Source organism: Dioscorea cayenensis, unplaced genomic scaffold, assembly GCF_009730915.1.
Source record: "Dioscorea cayenensis subsp. rotundata cultivar TDr96_F1 unplaced genomic scaffold, TDr96_F1_v2_PseudoChromosome.rev07_lg8_w22 25.fasta BLBR01001105.1, whole genome shotgun sequence".
NCBI classification, from domain to species: domain Eukaryota; kingdom Viridiplantae; phylum Streptophyta; class Magnoliopsida; order Dioscoreales; family Dioscoreaceae; genus Dioscorea; species Dioscorea cayenensis.
Genome location: NW_024087496.1, coordinates 179032 through 187116, shown reverse-complemented (window position 1 = coordinate 187116; position 8085 = coordinate 179032). Strand labels below are relative to the sequence as shown.

At 38.5% G+C, this 8085-nt stretch overlaps 1 non-coding gene across 1 annotated transcript; it reads left to right on the top strand.

The window, feature by feature from the left end:
* Nucleotides 1–1478: 1478 nt before the first annotated feature.
* Nucleotides 1479–1585, top strand: LOC120255614. Its single transcript, XR_005535051.1, has one exon. It is a non-coding gene; the product is annotated as a small nucleolar RNA R71 (small nucleolar RNA).
* The last annotated feature ends 6500 nt before the right edge of the window (nucleotides 1586–8085 follow it).

Sequence of the window (8085 nt, the reverse complement as noted above, 5' to 3'; positions counted from 1 at the left end):
TAATGTTAACTCTCCACCGTCCATGTCAATGAGAGCCTTTGGAAGTGCACAAGAATGGCCCTCCCAAGTATCAACGGAACCTCGGTATTCTCATCAACATCCAACACTACAAAGTCTACATGAAATTTGTACTTGTCAACTTTCACAAGTAAGTCTTCAATGATACCCCTCGGATGTCTAACTATTCAGTCGGCCAATTGAAGTGTCATCCGCGTATCTCCCAAGCCTAGTTTCTGAAAGAAAGTATAAGGCATGACGTTGATACTAGCCCCTGAATCCGCCAATATCTTCTCTTCACCCAAATTACCAATGTTGCACGGAATGATGAAGTTTCCAAGGTCTTTCTTCTTGTTCGGCATATTCTTATGCAAAACCACCGAGCAAGAAGCATCTAGATTTACATGATGCACTCTCCTCCAACTTCCTCTTGTTGGTTAAGAGGTCCTTGAGAAATTTTACATAATGAGACATTTGAGACAACACCTCCATAAATGGGATGTTGATGTGCAACTGCTTGAATAGACCTAAGAACTTCTTATATTACTCATCGTTTTGGTCGTTCTTTAATCTCAAAGGATAAGGGATTCTTGGCTTGTAAGGTGAGGGTACTACCTCCTTTTCTTTGACTCTTTTCCTCAACCTCCATGACCTCGGGTGACTCAACATTGGTCTTCTCACTAGGGAGCCTGCCCTCAACTTCATGACCACTTCTCAAAGTGATTGCTTTCACATGCTTTCTTGGATTGATCTCTGTGTTGCTAGGCAAAATCCCTTGAGATCTTTTCGGGAGTAACTTCACAATTTGCCCCGCTTGATTCTCTAAGTTGTGCAATGATGCGGTGTAACTATGAAGTGTGGCTTCAACCAATTGAAATCTTGTATCCGATAATTAAATGAACTTGGTCAAAGACTTCTCTAAGTCTGTCATCCGGTTTTTCAACTCTGAAACTCTATTCTCCATGTTCGGGGCTTGTTGTTGTGGTTGCCTGGTGGTCCCATAGTCTTCTGTTGCCCTTGATTACTGCACAAAATGTTTGGGTGGCTCCTCCACCCAGGATTGTAGGTATTGCTATACAGATTTCCTTGACCTCTCATTGCATTACCTACAAAATCAACCTATTCCACTAAAGATGTTCCACCAATAGCAATCAGGCAATCAGACGGAGCATGTCCTTCCCTAGACCCAGTGCAACTCATCACTGCCGCCTATCTAGGAGAAGTTAGAGTATCAAACTTCTTGCTCAATGACTCGACCTGGGCCGCTAATGACATGACTACATCAATCTCATGAAGTCCGGCTACCTTCTTTATGTCTCGTGTGTTCCACTGATAACTGTTTATAGCCATTTCTTCGATGAGATGTCAAGCTTCTTCAGGGGTCTTGCTTCTTAAGGTACCTTCTCCGGTAGCATCAAGTAACTGCTTTGTACTGGGGTTTAAACCACTGATCGAATGTTTGGATAATCATCCACTCAAGGAACCCATGTTGAGGACATTTCCGTAAGAGATCCTTGAACCTGTCCCATGTCTCAAAAAGAGACTCTAAGTCTATTTGTACAAAATATAATATTTCATTCCTAAGCTTTGCAGATTTTCCGGGAGAAAAATATCGAGCAAGAAAAGCTTCCACCATCTACTCCCATGTAGTGATCGATGCTCTAGGTAATAAATATAGTCATTACTTTGCTCTCCTGTCAAGGAAAATGGGAAGGCCCTCAACTTGATAGCATCATCCGTTACTCCATTAATCTTGAGTATGTCCCACACTTCGAAGAAATTTGAAATTCTCGATGTGGTTATTCGGATCCTCATCGGCCAAACCATTAAACTGTGCTGACTGCTGCAACATTTGGATGAAGCCTGGCTTGAGCTCAAAACTCTGAGTTGTAATTGGTGGCCGCACGATATTAGACTGCATGCCAAGAACTATGGGTCCTGCATAATCTGAGAGTGTCCTCTGCTGCTCATGTTGTTCTGCCATATTATCAGACTCTTCATCTTCTATCTCAGTTTGATTTAATTATTCTTGCATAGGTTCTTTTCCCCTTCTATGAATTCTTCTTACAATATCCGAATCCCCTTCAACTAAAGTCGAAGGGTTTCCTCAGGTCATAACCTAGAGCTACAACCAAAGAAAGAAAAACAAATCAGAATGATGGGAATAAAAAGTGTGAAATAGAATAAGTGATGAATAGATAAAATAGCAAAGTACAAAATGATTCTAAAATGCCTATTCCCCGGCAATGGCGCCAAAAACTTTACACACCCCTTGCATGTGTATACCGCAAGTGCATGGGTTGTCGAAGTAATAAAGTACCTTGGTGAGTGGGTAGCTGTATCCACAGGGAATAGTACTCAGAAACACTAGAATTGCTATTTAACTATAGTGAAGATGATTCAAGAGTCGTGTGAACAATATCAATGCAAATAAAAATAAAGTACAGAAGAAAGAGATGCAATAGAATATAAGGAGAGGCAATCGATAGAAAATGGCACCCAGATATTACTCACCCTAGGACTATTATTTCAAGTGCAAGACTAATCATTATATCTCCTAACTGATGTTTAATGAGTCATGGAAATCGTAAAGCACATGGTCCCAAACCTAAGGTCACCCAATGACTAACCCTATACTATGCCCCGACGGAAAGGAATACTCTTGATGCCTCACACTGTGCAAAGTTGCTTAAAGCTCTTGGCACTTAAGTGATAAACCATATTCCCTAATACAGATCTAACCCTTTGGTCCATGTGAATGACCCTTAGTCACAATTAAGCCCCAGCACTAAGGATTACTTCAACACTTCACTCTATTGCTCATGCAACTAAGCCCCAGTGGAGTTCATCTCTTAGCACTTCACTCTATTGTGACCGCAAAGAACTCTTGGAACGTGGAGGAAGGATGAATCACACCGGAAGGGAAAGGGGACGTTCCGCTACCTCTCGACTTACCCTCTCGACCCTTTCCAACCTAGCTTTGTCTAATCCTAATGAAGTGTCACTCATTCACAAGGATTACCAATATAGATTCTCAACCCTAGTGTTACTCTAAGGGAAAATCAATTTAACAAGCTTTCAAGGTTGGAACTCAATTAAAACATCAATTAAGGACACATAATAAAGAGTCACTGAAACAAAATCATCCTAGGGTTTACAAGTCCAACCACCCACTAGAGGTTTACCTCTCCATGGAGCAATACACAATCAATAATGAAATCGAAAGAAAAAGCATGCCATCCATAAATAAAATCCCCTCGTAGTCTGTATCGATGGTCTTGTAGAGCCGTCTCATCTTCTCCAAAGGTTCCCTTGTCAAGTCTAGGGCACACCTCGCCGAATCGATGCTAACAAAAGCTCCCCCAATAACTATCTTCCAAAAGAATGAGATGTCGAAGGCCGTAGAACAACTCCAACGACCTAGCCAAAGCCTCTCCAAATCCTATCCACAAGCGCCTCCAAAGGTAGGCAAAATATGAGAAAAAGATCCTTCAAAACATCTCAAATCGCCTATTTTTAGGGGTTAGAATCGGGCATGCACAAAGCCGTGTGGAATTTCCACACGCCTATGTGAATTTGCAGATTTTGTTTCCTTCAAGCTGTGAACAGTATGTGCTACAGTAATTTGCTAGAGTTCTTTGCCAAAATACTCCCGAATCCGCACTTCTCATCGAGCCCACATGAATGGGCACACATCCATGCAGTAGATCAGGTTGCATCTTCAACTAAACGACATTGACGAAGATCTTGCTAGCATTGCACAAGTCAGAACACATGAGTGTGACTACCTTTGTACCCCTCCAATTTGTGTATTCTCTTGAGTACAATAGAGGTTGGCACGCACCCAAATGTCTTTGAGCACAGCTTGTGTCTTCACGTTTATTCAATCCAATAACTTCATAAAAAAAAATTGCATCCACGATCTACTTTTAATTCCTTTCTTCCACACTTGTCTCCATAATCCTATATGCACAAAAAAAATAAATACACATGCGTAAGTGATAAAATCTGAGAAAAGTAATGCTCAATGTAAGAAAAGAATACTTCGTATTACTTATACATGAGAACTCATCAGAAAAATAAAGAGAAAACACTTACCTGGCCTTCCTTTCATTCTTTCTTCTTTCTTTCTTCTTCTTTAGCCGAGCTCTCTCACACTTCATCATTTTACAGTGATCGATTACAATGAATCAAAGCCCAAAAATTTATTCCCACTTACTCTTGAGTACTGTAGGAGGCCTTATTAGAGTTTTCACCTTGTATTTTCTTTGTATTTCCACTGTAATTGTTGTTTGAAAACCTAGGTTGAAATCATAAAATATGCCATGTTTTGTGTGAATTTTGGGCTTAAAATGGAACCATTGATCTTGTGATTTGTTATTCTTGATGCTTGTAAGAAAATTTTGATGTTTAATGTTGTAAATTGAGAGAAACTCCATTGTTAGGGCCGGGTTTACTATAGTAGTTTCCTAACAATTCTATATTACTGTAGCACCAAAATCTTTCTACCTTTTCTTGTACTTCTTTGGTCCAAAATGAAGCTCTTCATACTTTGTATTTCATTAGAATTGGTTTTACTCTAGTTTAAGATCTTTGGGTCCAAAACGATGTCGTTTTGCCTTATAACCCTAGTGTTGCATGTTTGACATGTAACTTAGCATACGCATTCATTTTAGTTTCATTCTTGAATAAATTTGTTTCTTAGATTCTCTCCTTGTGATTAGGTGGCGAAATGTCTTGTAAGAGGAAGGAAATCGCCAATCATTGATTGCATCTTGAGTCGAGATGACCTGTTCAGTAGATGGTTGAATTGTAATTGTATAGTCTTAGTAAGAGCATTACAATATTTCTTTATATGTTTTATAACCTATTATTTATATTAAATTATATTTCATTTTCTTTACCAAGGATGAATTTATTTGAATGGTTTGAATATATACATATTTGAATACTTGAAATTTATGGTTGTATTTTGCAAAAATCTAGAATACTTATAAATATTTATTTTAGAAGAAGTATGCTTGTATGGATATGTATTTTCATTCCAAGTGAATATGGTTTGATATGTATTTATATATTTAGCCATTGTATAATGGATTCCTAGGGTGGTAAATTAGAAATGCTTATATTTATGTGTTCGACTTTCATGGTGACTATGGGCTACGACCCGACCATAGACTTTGGTTTGACACTGCAGTGGTGGTCCCACGTTCTGACCTAATGAGAGATGTCGTGGTTAACCATGTGTTTACCCCTGGTCAAGAGGTATGTAGATCCATTGACAGAGTTCAAGAAGGGTGATACCTTCATTCATGTCAAAGACCTCAGGTCACCACACAGGGATCTAAATGGCCAACACCAAGGGAGGCAGGGTTCTGACTTTTAAAATTTTAAAACACCTCAGGGGTCCCGTATCTAGTCATGACCACTATTAGCTCAGGAATTATTTGAGGCTAGCCTATGTTTTAGAATTGTGTTTAATGTGTTGAAGATTTTATTTGTGTACATTACTGATAACTCATGTTTTAACTATTGAGTTGTTGAATTCTTGTAAAATATTTTGAATGTTATTATTAGTATGATGATTATTGTTTGAGATGATTTATTACTCTGTTATGTCTATGCTGTCACCACCCACTGGGTAACACCTGTTACACACCACTTTCTTCTTTTCTTTAAAATTGCGTTATTGGACTCAGTTGTGCTACACAGTCATTAAAGTGATATGTGTCCCCTCTAGTGTCCAGGTTGGTTGATGCACTCTCCACAAGTGTATGGATCGTAACAAGTAATAAAGTAGTACCCCGTGAGGGGTAAGGCTGTCAAACCACAGGGATTGGACTCTTAGTACTAATTGATCTTCTAATTTCTACCCGGATTGCTAATTCAGGTTAAAGATGATAGCTAGATAACCTAAAAGAGGGAAGAATGACAAGGGCTATTAATGAACTAGGTAAGAAACACAGAGATGGAGCAGTGTCTCAGACTAATCCCCTAGAGCAATGTGTATGGACTTGCTTCGAATATCTATCAAGTACATTCTAAGGTTCTTTCGGGTGCTCAAAAGCAATGTTACATCTATGGCTCTCAAATATGCCAAGTTTTGTAATTGTAACTACGGGTCTCATACGCATGGAGTTTTGCAACTAGACAAGGTAATCACAACTACGGTAATCAACACACACCAAGTTTTACAAAGAAACTACACAAATCAAGCACACAAAGTTATACAACACACGAATAAACACAAGAACACAATAAAACCTCATAGACATTAAACGTAAGTAAATCAACATAACACATACACATCCAAGTTCAAAGATCCAGGTCACCTGAGAATGGTTAGCTCCTCATAGTTTTACAAATCAATACAAAACTAAGGAAAACAAAAGAAATAGAAGCCATGAAAGACTCTCCTCTTTGCCTTGCAAACCACTCTGATGGTGCTCCAATGAAGTCCTGCCTGCTAAGCTCTGCTCCACTCGCACTCTTGCACCATAGCTTCACTCCAGCCCCAAAAATATGTAGGAGAAGACCTTGGCCGCCACCTCCCAAGAGGAAAGAAGAAGAGATCCCCCAAGAAATGACCTAGATCTAGCTTAAAAGGGGGTTTTCGAGCTCAACATGGCCTAAACACAGGTGTGCTTAGGCCATGCTTTCGAAAATAGGATCATGCTCTTCAAATTCTCCAAATTAGAGATTTTCATGGCTTAAGCATATGAGTGCTTAGCCTGTTCTTCACACAGGCACGTCCGTGATCTAGCCACCAAAAAATCATGCTTTTTCTCCATGTTGTTCCACAGTGTTTTTCTTTAAGTGCTTCGTTTGATGAAGAATTCCAGAGATTATCACATGGAAGAAGCACACCCATGCTTCACCTGCAAAAATGCATTTTCACTTCTTTTCACACTGCATTTATGCCTAATCCTATTCTTTTGCACAAGAACCTATTTTCCTGCACTATTAAACAATAATACCCATAGTAGCATCAAATTACAACAAATCAATGTTTAAAGACAAGATAAAAACATGAAAAGAGTATAAAAATATCTGTATGAAATACACTCATCATTGGTTTACCTGTTAGCATGTAAACTGTATGGATCCAGTAGACCTGATTTCTATGTTATGTTCTTGCATTTGTACTTTGGGTGTATTTTGAAACCATGACTTGTATTTTTGTTGGTGTTTCCTGTATTTAGGGTCCCTTCTATAGGGACGCCCTATTATATTTTTAATGTTGAGTTTGTCTCATTTTTTTTAGATTGCAATAGCAGGTTTATGTTGAGACTTACGGTGACTCAGATGTTGGGCGATGTGGAGCCCTCTCCTTGTTCTAGTGGTAATTGTTACGAGCCCAGCTATGGTTGGGGCATGACATATATGGACACCGAATCCTATACTTTCGATATTTTTTGTATTTTGATCATTCCTGCATTTGAACCTATGTTTTATCCTTAAGATATACTTGTATTTCTATTAGTTTGTTATTTTCCTCTAGTTTGAGCCAAGTTCTGAGGCCTTGTAGTCTTAATGGGTTCACACCCTGTGGTATTGTAATCGTTTGTCCACGCATCGAGTTTGGCTTGGCCAAGTCTAGTGCGTGACAACTGCATTGTTGATTTCTTCAAGCTATATAATGACTTCTTTAATAAATAGACATGGTATTCTTTACAAGGCACTATAAACCCCTCTGGTTGATGAATATAAATTATGTCCTCTAGCTCACTATCCAAGAATGTTGTTTTAACATCTAATCACTCAAGTTCTAAATCAAATTTAGTAACCATGGCAAGTAACACATGAATGGAGCTATGTTTCACAACTTGAGAGAAAATTTTATTGTAATTAATCCCTTACTTTTTGCTGAAACCTTTAGAAACCAATCATGCTTTAAATCTTGTTACTTCAGCTCCAAGACCTTCATTTTTCTTCAAGGCACATTTGCAACTAACCACTCTTTAGCCATCTAGCGATTTAACAAACTCCCAAGTGTGATTCTTCTTTAGAGATTTGATAAGTGTGTAAATGTTCATATTTTCATATATATATATATATATGTTATACACTTTGCATGCATTTTTATAA